Source organism: Geospiza fortis, unplaced genomic scaffold (assembly GCF_000277835.1).
Source record: "Geospiza fortis unplaced genomic scaffold, GeoFor_1.0 scaffold396, whole genome shotgun sequence".
Taxonomy (NCBI): Eukaryota; Metazoa; Chordata; class Aves; order Passeriformes; family Thraupidae; genus Geospiza; species Geospiza fortis.
In genome coordinates this window covers 3237171-3248338 of record NW_005054345.1, presented here as the reverse complement: position 1 = coordinate 3248338, position 11168 = coordinate 3237171, and the positions used below count along the sequence as shown (strand labels likewise).

The 11168-nt window shown below is 39.7% G+C and overlaps 1 protein-coding gene across 6 annotated transcripts in view; it reads left to right on the top strand.

Moving 5' to 3' along the window:
- The window catches only part of DAB1 (DAB adaptor protein 1), a 213941-nt gene that overhangs the window by 82102 nt on the left and 120671 nt on the right, over positions 1-11168 (top strand). For 5 of the 6 annotated variants that reach the window (XM_031058567.1, XM_031058570.1, XM_031058571.1 and 2 more), the window contains one exon: positions 9787-9899. The exons of the other annotated variant lie outside the window; for it this stretch is intronic. The gene's annotated coding sequence lies outside the window, so the exon portion shown is untranslated. Of the gene's footprint in view, positions 1-9786; positions 9900-11168 lie in introns of those variants that run through there. 6 annotated transcript variants of the gene reach the window in all.

Genomic DNA, 11168 nt, shown 5'->3' with positions numbered 1-11168 from the left:
AGTTCTAACATTAACAGAGCATGAAAAAGTTCAGCCTAGAGTTCCAGGAGGTGGTTGAAGAGGTTTGGTCACTGCTGGCACACTTCTGTTGGGCTGCATCTTTATCATTCCACTACCACTGCATGAGATAAAATGCAGACATGACAACATGTTGTGTATTAATCTTGCTGAGTGCTAATTGTTCCAGCAATTGCTTCCTGTAAGGAGTTGGCCACACTGGGTACATTAGGGAGAGCACAGTGCTAAATAGAATGAATTGTGTATTCAGATGTACTTTAGCTTGTACTTTACTTGCAAAAAGTGGAGAAAATCTTGTCTGCCTGTCTTGAAAGTGAAGGGGATAATGTCTGGAGGAACAGTTCCAATGCCTGACAATTAATAATAGCACTTTGAAGAGAAGCTTTTAGCAGAAGGCGAGCACATAGGTTACAGATTAGTACAGAGAACAATGTAATTTTTGTGCTAATATGTTGAGATCAAATAACTCATTAATAGGAGAATAATTTATAAGGATGATGCAAGTAGGAGAATAAAGTTCTTCTAAATATTAATCTACTGCATATATTATTTATTGTTGTAATAAAAGGTTGAGGAGTAGACAAGGGAGACTGAAATGCCTTGCAGTTTCTAGTAGAGTTCACAAAGTGCTTTTTTAAAGGACATTTCTTTTAAATGAAGAATGCTGGCGTGACCTTTTGGTGAGGTAGTGGTAATAACTTGTGAAGTTTCTAAATGCATGTCTGTGCACTATTGTGAGAGGGAAACTTCTGAACCAAGGTTCTCTTCTCAATCCCAGCTCTCTCAGCCTTTCCTCCCAGCAGAGCTGCTCCATCCCTCTCATCACCCTGGTGCTGCCTCTGCACTCACTCCTACAGCTCCACGTCCTTCCTGTGCTGTGGATCACACTTGGGAAGAGAAATCCAGAGTTTTGGCACTTGCAAAAGAGTGTTATGACCCTCCCACCTCAAATCTCACATGCCAAAGGTTGTCTTTTTAAAGACCTATTACATTTTGTAGTTATTGCCTTAGGAGCTGTGTTGCAGTGTGTCCAAAATTTAAAAATTACAATGGGAAAAGCAGCTCAGGGAAGAGTCAGGGTGCAGAAAAGAAACAGCTGCTGTTACAGGTACAATGTGTTACTACCTACAGCCTCCCTTTTATCCACTGAATAATTTTATATTTAACAGCAACTTGTGAAACAGTCTAATGATGTGTTTATAAACTGGAGTGGGACACATTTTAATTGTCAGTTTTTTCAAAGGTTTTTTATCTGCTGGCCTACTTCTTCAGGAGTGTGAGTAGATGATTAGGTTATGTATTCTATTTTTGAACACTCTTTTTGTAGTACAAAGCCTGGCGTGCTTCTGTCATTCAAAAAACCTGACATGACTCTGACTCCCCTCCTGTGATAATTCTGATTGATCACTGAGGCTTTTAAGGCACTAACACCACCTGTAGAAGAATTCTTAGCATGTGACAGAAATGTGTCTTGCTTGTTTTGGAGAAGTGGAGTTCACACACGTTCACAAAGATTTTTAGAACAGCTCCTTGTAAATGTTTGCAATGACTGTAAGTCAGACTATGTGTAATTGAAAATTCAGCCTTCTTTATATTTTGTGAAAGCTTTTTCACCTGTTTCTTGTTCTTGTGTGATATTCTGGCACCTGTTGATGTTTGAAAGATTATTGCCGCATTTCAGAGCATAGTATTGGGTGGAAAATGGCTTTACTGATGTTTTTCCTGGAGTAAGTCAGAGCTGTTGTTCCTGCCATTAGATAATCTTCATATATTACTGTTGATATGCATGTAGGAATGTGTTGTGCTTAACATAAATAAAATGTTACTTGCCTTCAGTTTTTAGCTGTGGTAAACCAGATGTTTTTGAGCTCTGGTTTAGTGCTTTGCACTGCTGTTGTGTAGCTGTAAATCTCACAGGAATTCTGTCCCCTAGGGAGCCACTTTTCCTCGTGCCCAAGTGAGCAGTAAAAAAGCTTTTGCCCTGCACAGAAACCTGTAAGTTGTGCACGTGCTTCCAACTTCAGTGTCTTCATCTCTATTGGACATAGGTAGAAAATGCAGCATTACTTTCTGAAATGGCCATCAGAGCTTCCTAATGAGACACTTGGATTTTTTTCCTCCTTTGACAGAATTAAATGTTACCTATTAACCATAATGCTTAAATTGATGAAGTGTAAAACTAGTGAAATGGGTTACAGGGAAAGGAAGTGAAAATATTATGAACCATATTGCCCTAATTTATGTCTTCTTAGAAAATCCATCTAATGAAATTAAGTATTTGGAATAATTCAGCGTATGATATTCAACAAGAAGTACAGCAGTAATGGTAGGATGATCTTGCTTTTAATATAGTAAGGAAGATACAGCTCCTTTTCTAGGGAGGAACATCAAATCCTAGTGTGTTGAGATCCAGGTGCATCATCAAGACCAGGTTTTCTTTTCTTTTGACCTACACTGTTCTGTTTAATTGAGTAGCTGTGACAGCAGTTTCTGCTGTGCTCTTTGTGACCTTAAATAGAGGCAGATGAGGTGCCAGCTCTTCGTGTGAGTTCTTAATCCCAGTTTCCTGATCCCTCTCCTTTCCTCATGGCTCCTTATCTGGCTGCAGCTCCTCTCTCATAAATTATTGTCTCCATCCACCCTTAAGCTCCCCCTCCCACAAAGGTGTTTCTACATCTTGACTCCCAGACTGAACCTCCCAAGTCCTCCATTATTAAACAGCTCTCACAAATTCTTCTCTTCTGCTTCTTGTGATACAAGACTTCGTGTCAGAGTCAATCCCTTTTTTCTCTGCTCTGACTCTTCCGTTTTATGCATTCAGACTCAGCAGCTTGCTGGGTGCCTTGATGGAAAGATGAACCTCTTGCTGTCACTTCCACTGTTCTGTGTAATTTCAGTTCAAAGCAGTAATTAAAGAAATAGTCCATTTTCCAGGACAGTGTTTATAGGAATGTGAAGGCACATTTTAGTTCTTTCTGGAGGTTGCAGGAGGGTTGATAACATAGAGGGATTTTTGGAAAAAGGGGTCATCCTGGACAAATGTAAAATCTCTTTTTTTAATTTTAAGTAGTTTAGGGCTTGGAATGTTTCGTTTGTAGCTTTTTTTTTTTTTTGTTTGTTTGTTGGCTTGTTTCTTTTGGGGGGGAGGGGGTTGTTGGTGGTGGCTTTTTTAGTATTGGCAAGAAAACCAGATCTGTGATACGAAGACCAAATCCTACTCCCAGTTTCAAAACTCAGCAAAATTTTCAGATATAAGTTTGTAAATGATAATTTAATGTGGTCAAAACACAGTATTTCCCTAGAGCCTAAATTTTAGAAGCTTTTCAACCCATTCATCCCAGACATCCTGAAAATCACCCCAGAGCAGATACACTTGACATGTAGAAATGTACCCTGAACATTTCAAAATCTGGCAAAGCTGCAAAGTGATTAAAGGGAGTGAGAAGTGTTAGCCAACCTTATCCACAGGTGGTGCTTCCTACCCTGGCTTTGAGTAGAGAAAATGTAAATGGGTAATTTATTTTAAGGGAGTTATTTAGCAATGTGATTGTTGATAGCTACATCATAAATAAACCGCCCAGAATTTTTGGTGAAATTTTGGTGAGATCAAAGATGTAAAGAGTAACTGGGAGAGTGGATTTTGTGCAGCTGATGTACTCACTGAGGTACTCTGGGACTGTTGGTTTAGCCAATATAAAATGTGCTTTATCTGGTGACTCCTGTGAGACAGAGCATGAGGGTCATTGATACCAAGAGTTCTCTTGACTCTTGTTAATGGGGGAGAGAAGAATTGAAACTACACTGGAGTTTGGCTTTTTATCTTCCTCATGATAATCATGGTGTGCTTAATGGCTGTACATGTCTAAAGCATTTTCTTCAGGTAAATGAGTTTGGGATGTGGTTTTGGAATTTAGGGGGAGGAAGATGTATAAATGCAACCAATATTATCTTCTTGGGCCTTTATTAGAGAATTCAAGACATGCAGATGCCAAGTCAGGGAGTGGAAATATCATCCTTCAAAGACACATGAAACTCAAGGACTGTGATAAAAGTGTTGTGCATTCTGAGGTACTGGAGTTACAAAGAAAGCTTGTAGTTCATGGAATTGTATCCATGAGTCTTTCAATATACTCAGGTTGTTCTTTATTTCTTATGGAGCATTGCAGAATTCGTTTCCCTGGAGGTGACTGAGTAAAGCTGGAAAAAATCCTACCTGATCTTTAATAATCCTTCACACACATGGTAATGCTCCAGAATTGTACTATCATTGGATAATTTACACTTAAATCCTTTCATCTCTGTGCTCCCACCTTAAAAAAAATCCTTTAGTGTTCTGGGGAGCCAGGGATTGCACACTTGAAATACCTTGGACTTGTTACCAGTTCAGTCTCACCTGCTTACACTGATTTATTGTGATTTTCTTTTTTTTCTGAGGGCAAGACTGAAAAATACATTTCTCCCGTTATAGTTAATAGATTCAGGAAGTAATTTGCAGATCAGGAAACAATGGATCTCATATGATAAAAGCACTGCCTAGGTAATTCATAAGGAAGATAAACTTGTATTGTTAAGCTTGCACATTTTACTCTTATTTGTAGGCCATGTATTGCTCTCCTGTGCTTTCCACCATTAAGCAGTAACATTATTGCATTAGCAAAAAAGCACTGCTGCTTTGACTGGCTCTCCGAGCCACACACAAAATCAGATAATGCATTTTACTGAATTATGAAGAACTGTGTTATTTGTTTATAACTGCTCACTTAGTTATTGCTCTCAGGGCTCCGTGTTACAATTTAATCACTTCCCTGCATCTCTGCAGCTCTCCCAGGCTGGTGGGAGCAGCGAGGGTACAAAGCAGAGTGACTGGCAGCTAAGTGTTTCCATCAGTCAGGATACTGATTTATTTCTGTGAGGAGGAGTGTAAAGGAAATGAGAGTGGCTGTTTTTTGTAAGTGATGTGCTGACTAGTCATCAGTTAAACACTGGAGGTCACACATAAACACTGAAATCTTGAGAAAGGAAAAAAAAATAAAAACCTGGAGTGTGTCTTGTCACCCTCACTTCTCACAGGCTTTGGGATGTGTGTGATGCTCAGCACGCCCTGAAAAGGCAGCGCAAAGGATGAGTCTGGAATCTTTTCAATTACAAGGTTTTCCTCACAAAAGATGGGATATGAAGCATTAAAAGGCAGGGTGGTAGGAATTCTTTATTTTCAAGTTGCTATACATATTTGTGAAGTAACTGTATTCAGGATTCTGGCATTGCAGAATGTTTAAGGTGGACCCGAAGAATTGGAATAGAGCAGGTGATGTAAATATCTGTGCAAATGGATCCCTTTTGGAGTTAAAAATATAATTTAACTTGAGCAAAAATAGGAGTAAAAACATTGGTGGAATATTATATCTGTGCTTTAAAATATTCATAGGTATGCCTGAGATAGGAACAGATACATTAAAGTTTTCATTGCCTACTTTGAGGCAATAATGTAATTTTATGTCCTCCTTGAAGTGCTGGTTTTAATCTGGAAAAAATAATTCTTTTTAGATAGTCAAAACAATAAATATTCTATAGCAAACCTGACAGCATTAGATGATGTTTACAGGAGATTGAAAATTCAACTTAAGTTTTTTGCTAATGGTGTATAATTCCTTCTGTATTCCATCTGAACCCATACAGATATAAAATCCAGAGGAAACCAGCAGATAGTTTTGAAAGAAGTTAGGTCTTTCTAAGATTTTAAACCTCCAGAGCCCACTGAAAATCTGTGCTCAACAATTACTGCTTTTGTAGCAAGCAAGATACCTTAGCTCTCAGGAGACTGCTTTAGTGGGGTATTCCCTAGAAATCCCCCTGTAGCCTAGTCTACATTTCATCTTCTTTTTCTAACCTAAATCCTGAGGTTGTCAGACACTTTCATAAAATGCATGCACTAAAATTTGATGAAAAAATGTGGCTACATAGAGAAAGAACTACTTTAGGAGAAGCTTTTAGTGCTGACAATAGAGAAACTTTTTATTGTCTCATGAAAAACTGAAATTCTGACTGCAGGGAGAGAGAGGGGGACTTGCCTCTTGGGCAGAGGAGGAATCTCTGGGTTTGCTGCTAAATGCACTCAGGGGAAGTGAAGGTATCTGCAGGATAAAATAATCAAATATAAAAGCAGCCCGTGCTGTTGCAGAGACTGGATGATGGCAAAGAAGAAGCCCCACTTTTTGATTACGCTGATTTCTGGATGGTTTATGCATCCAGATGAATTGATATTTCTTTTGATGGTGCCCATTAGACACAGATTTTGAGGCCTATTTTGTCTGTTTCACAGGGAAAACATATGATATGTTGATAGATGTATGATCATGATAGTTTTGGAAGATGAAGGAGAAGAGAAAATGTGCTGTGGGCAGAATATAGCTACTTCAGCATTTCTTTTCCCTCCTGTCTTTTATTCCTGAGCTAACAGTCCATTCAGCCTGAATACAGATCTATTCTTAATGTGTTCAGCTGCATTATTTAGCCCACCACTGCAAGCCAAATTGTTATCTGTGGAGATGGAATTGCTAAGGTGATTTAATGGAGCTTTGTTAATCTGGAATTTCATTTCTATCTTGTCTTGGATGTGTCTGTTGTCACTTCTTTGTGTTCAGGACAGTGTGATTTTGGCCAAAAGGCACACATTTACACTAAGAGCAGCTCTTTAGCTCCTGGATACCTGAAGGAAGGCTGTCCAGGAGACTCTTGCCTTGTGAGGAGCGCTTAAAACTTGCTATTAATGCTGTAGTGCCTCTGTTTGCAGCACATTGATCCCTGGGAAGTGGAGCCCTGAAGGAGCAGAAGTCTGTTGTGCTCAGTGGCTGTGAGTAATTACTGAGAAACACAGAAAAGAAAACCTGAGTGGTTTATTCATAACCTGCTCAGTGCTGCGTTCCTGACTCCTGCACGGTTGGAATGGGAACCACCAGTTGAAAACACAACCAGCCACTGGCTCTGAAAAGATCTGCAGTGGTTAAAAACACTGAGAGAGAGATATCAAATAGTCCCCTGGAAGGATATGGAGAAGGATTACATGAAAGAGGGAATTTGCAAGCCTGGAATGGGTTTTTCCCTACAGTATCCTTTTCCACTTTCTGTGAAATGGCTTTCAATATTTAGGTTATTTCACATTTTGTTATAATCTCGTGGATGGAGATCAGATATGAGATTTACATTCTGAAAGCAGGTTGAAATGGTTCTTGATGGTGTCAGGAATATTTGCAAGGTTTTAGCAGCTGATACGGTGCAGATGAGTGGATAATACAAATAATAACATTTATTATCTCTATTGCTATCCCATTCCCCAGAACTGTGGAGGTGGATTGGAGCCTTCCTTGCCTTCATTTTCCCCCATGGTGTTAGGCACTCTATCAAACAGGAAAAAAATCCCAAATTATGTTTCAGAATGCTTGATAGTGGAGACACTTGCAGTTTTCTGATTAGGAAATAGCAGAATGATGTGACTCTGATTATGAGCTAGTCAGTGGTGTCACTGGTCAAATATCAACGCTTTTTACCCCTTTCTCTCTCATTCATTAAATCACACAACAAATGACATATTCAAGATGAAATTTTAACAACAAATAATTGGCTTTGGAGGAGTCTCTGAGGCCCAGGTTTGGGAGGACACTTGGATCTGCCCCTGAAGATGTTTTTTTGGCAGCAGTGTGTGGTGATACAGATAGAAACGGGATAAGTACAAGTTATTAGTGGTTTAAGAACATTATGTGTGATAAAATTACAACCTCTCAGCTGTCCCACCTTCCTCAAGCAGTGCAGCCAGTGATCCTTTCCAGACTCTTTATCCTGAGGCCTGATCTGATGCAAGAGAAAATAAACTTTGGCTACTGAGCAAAGTAATGCTCTCACCTGGCTTGAGTGGGACTTACATGGGCACTTAGACTTTCTGTAGCAGATTTTTTGCAGCATCAGGCTTCTGTTTGCAGGATTTGGTAATGCATTTCTTAATTTCTGTTGCCTGTGAAATGTTGAACATTTAAACCTTTCTAGTTTCTCTTTGTTTCTCCATAAAGTCTGTTCTTTCCCAAATTATTCTGTCTCCTCAGAGCAATCTTCAGCTAAAAGTGAGGACAGGTTTGCACCATGAGCAGTTCAATGCCTTGAAGCTGAGATTCGTGTTAGGGAAAATATGATGTGATGCAAGGACAAAAGGTAGTCTTGCACAGATTGCCATGTTTGTGCCTAATTAATGTATTTCTTTCCTGTTAGTTTCAAAGGTTTTGTTTCTAGTCAGGAGTTAAATGGACCCATTCAGTGTTTATATTTATGCAAATGATCGTTGTGTCACTCAGGTTGCAACATTAAAGAAAAAAAGCCAGATATTTTACATGCCTTTGAGTATTGAAGTGATTGCAATTACCTACATAAAAGGAGTTGCTTTATTAATTAATTAACTTGGAGAAAAATGTCTAGTGACCCTCTGAAGGAATATCAATAACTGAAACATTAATTATGTAAATAAGATCTGCCTTTACTGCTCATTATTCATCGTTTAACATGAAAATTGCCTTTTGAAATAATGCTTCATTCATATATTTCAATAAATGTCTAGTCTGCCTAGCTTGTCACTTGGATCTAGAGTCAAAAACTGTAGTGACATCAGTGCAGACCTTGGGACACTTCCTTTGAACCACCAACACCCAGTTCCTGATTGATGGGCTGGCATTTTTGTGGGGACAGGCTCTCTGAGGCAGCAAATGCCCTTTGGGAATGAGTTCTTGCAAAATTCTTGTCTGGAGAGAGAGAATGGCTGCATTTTATGGGTGAGGAAGGAGAGGAAAGAAGCAGCAAGATACTTGCAGAGCTTTTTTGAGCTTCCCATGGTTTCAGAAGGGAGGCTGCTGGACCAGCCCAGCTCCAAGTCCTGTTGAATTGTGGAATTGAATTTTTCTCTGAGTCAGAGGCAGCAGTACCAAGGCAAACAAATACCACAGAGAAAACAAGGTTAGCCCACGTGGTTGGTGCACTGTGATCTTGTGCACTCAGTAAATTTGCTGGTCCTTTGTACATTTGGAGGATGTGACTGAATGCCTCCTGGCAAGTGCTGCAGGTGATTTTGTACAGCTTATGAGAATCCTTTCCTTGTAAAGAGGAAGAGCTCTGCCTTTTTGTTTTCTAAAGTTTCACCGAGCATGTTAGCAAATTCTGATGAAGTATTCCTGGAGGTTTTTATTCCTTTTCACATCCCCAAAGACAACACACAAAGGTTTCCAGGGTTACTTTTTGCTCAGGTAGCTGTGAGTGCACCTGTACGAGGAGAGAGAGGAAGAGCTGTGTTTTATTCTCATAATCTCAAAGGCTGTGCTGCACATAATCTTGAGTGTGCAGACAAAAAATAGTAGCTGTGCAGTTGCAGAAAATCCTTTACTCTCCACTCCCTGAAGAGCACCTGCTTATGAGCATAAGACTTTCAGATTCCCTTTTTTTAATGCCTCAGAACTCGCTTTGCCCATAGCAGGAAGGGCTGATGAAGAAATATGTGTGTCCCCCTCCCTTTCCCTGTAGCGTGATGGATTGTGGAAGTCCTGATTGAAAATTCTAATCACAGCCTTGCAGTCCTTCAGATCACAACCCCTGACAGTTGATTCACTCCTTTTCATGCCTGCTGCCTCTGACTGCTCCTGGTGCCTGGTCTGCATGAGTCTATCATTAGCACACAAAGCATGATGGATTGGCCAGGGTACCTCTGTCCTCAGAACCTGGGAAATGCTTCTCTTTCAGAATCAAAGAACCTGGGTGTGACATCGTCATGAATGAGAGAAGAAGGTAATACAGTGTTGGAGGTGCCTGTTTGCTGCCACTGTTTAGAGGGAAAATGATGCATTATGGGGACTGTAAGTACCTGGCCTGTTTGTTTGGGGTTTGGCTCCTTGCTGGGAACGATGCAGAAAGTCACGGGTGTGGAGCAGTGCATGGGCTGAGTCTGGCAAGGGCACAACTGTTTGGAAATCAGGGCTGTAAACACTTCCAAAATTCTACTTAAAGTTCAGCCTGTTAATGAAATCATCTAAGTTTCAGTGAGATCTGATAGCGAAGATGATTGCAAATGATCATTATTTTGATACTGACTGGGCTCTGTTCACTTTGGTGGATTCTCTTCTACAGACCCTTTCAACAGGAAACTTTTGCAAATGTTTGCATCTTGCAAATGCTTTTATTCATCTGTGTGACTTGGCATTTAATGTTTCAGTGAACAAGACAGTTAAGTTTTGGCTCCAGTGAAAGATTGATAGGAACAATTTTCGAATGTGGTATCACAACAAAGTGAAAATATGTCATGTTCAAATACTGAGCTCTGATGCGTCATGTGGTCTTGTAATAAATGAAATAGCACTACCAACCTGACAGATGTGCAAGAAAACGGTTTTAAATTTATGATGATTAATTTTCAAGATGAACTGCAATGAAAAAAATTGTTAGTAGATACTTAAAGAAGGTAAGGGGAGCCAGCTTTCTGAAATGAGAACAGGCAGGTAATGATAAAGCTGCCTTCACTTTTATGTTTTGCTTTCTAAAATTTTAGCAATGGGAAAATTCATATTCTGGCTGCTGCAGCTGGCATTAACAGCTACTCATGCAAGTGTGACATCCTATGGAAATTGCACTTCTTGGATTTGTGCTACTGTTTCGTGCTGGTTGTCTTGGAAGTAGGAGTAGCTCAAAACAGATCTGAAGGGTTTCTACCTGGCGATTCTTTCAGAGCCATCAAAATAAAAAGGCACTGAACTTAGTGAGAAAACAGAAGGAGTTTGATACTACCTTGAAAGAAAACCAAACATTTCTGAAACTCGGCATGTTCGTTCATTTTGAGGATTTGCCACTTGAGCAATGACTTTATTTTGCACCAGGAGAGTTAAATGTAAAGCATATTATTTGGTAATAAACTGATTTAGTTTATTTTTAGGCATTTTTAGGCAATTTCAGGCTAAAACCAGCCCCTAATAGCCTTTAGTGAAATCTACTCCTGCCAAATGCAAGAAGATAAATTACTGCCCATCCCTTGCAGTAAACTCCATTATTTCAAGGAACTGTGTCCCAGTGAGGCCAAAACTGAGCTTTCCAGTTGGAAATGGAGAAAAACAGCCTCAGAAGGGATGTGACCT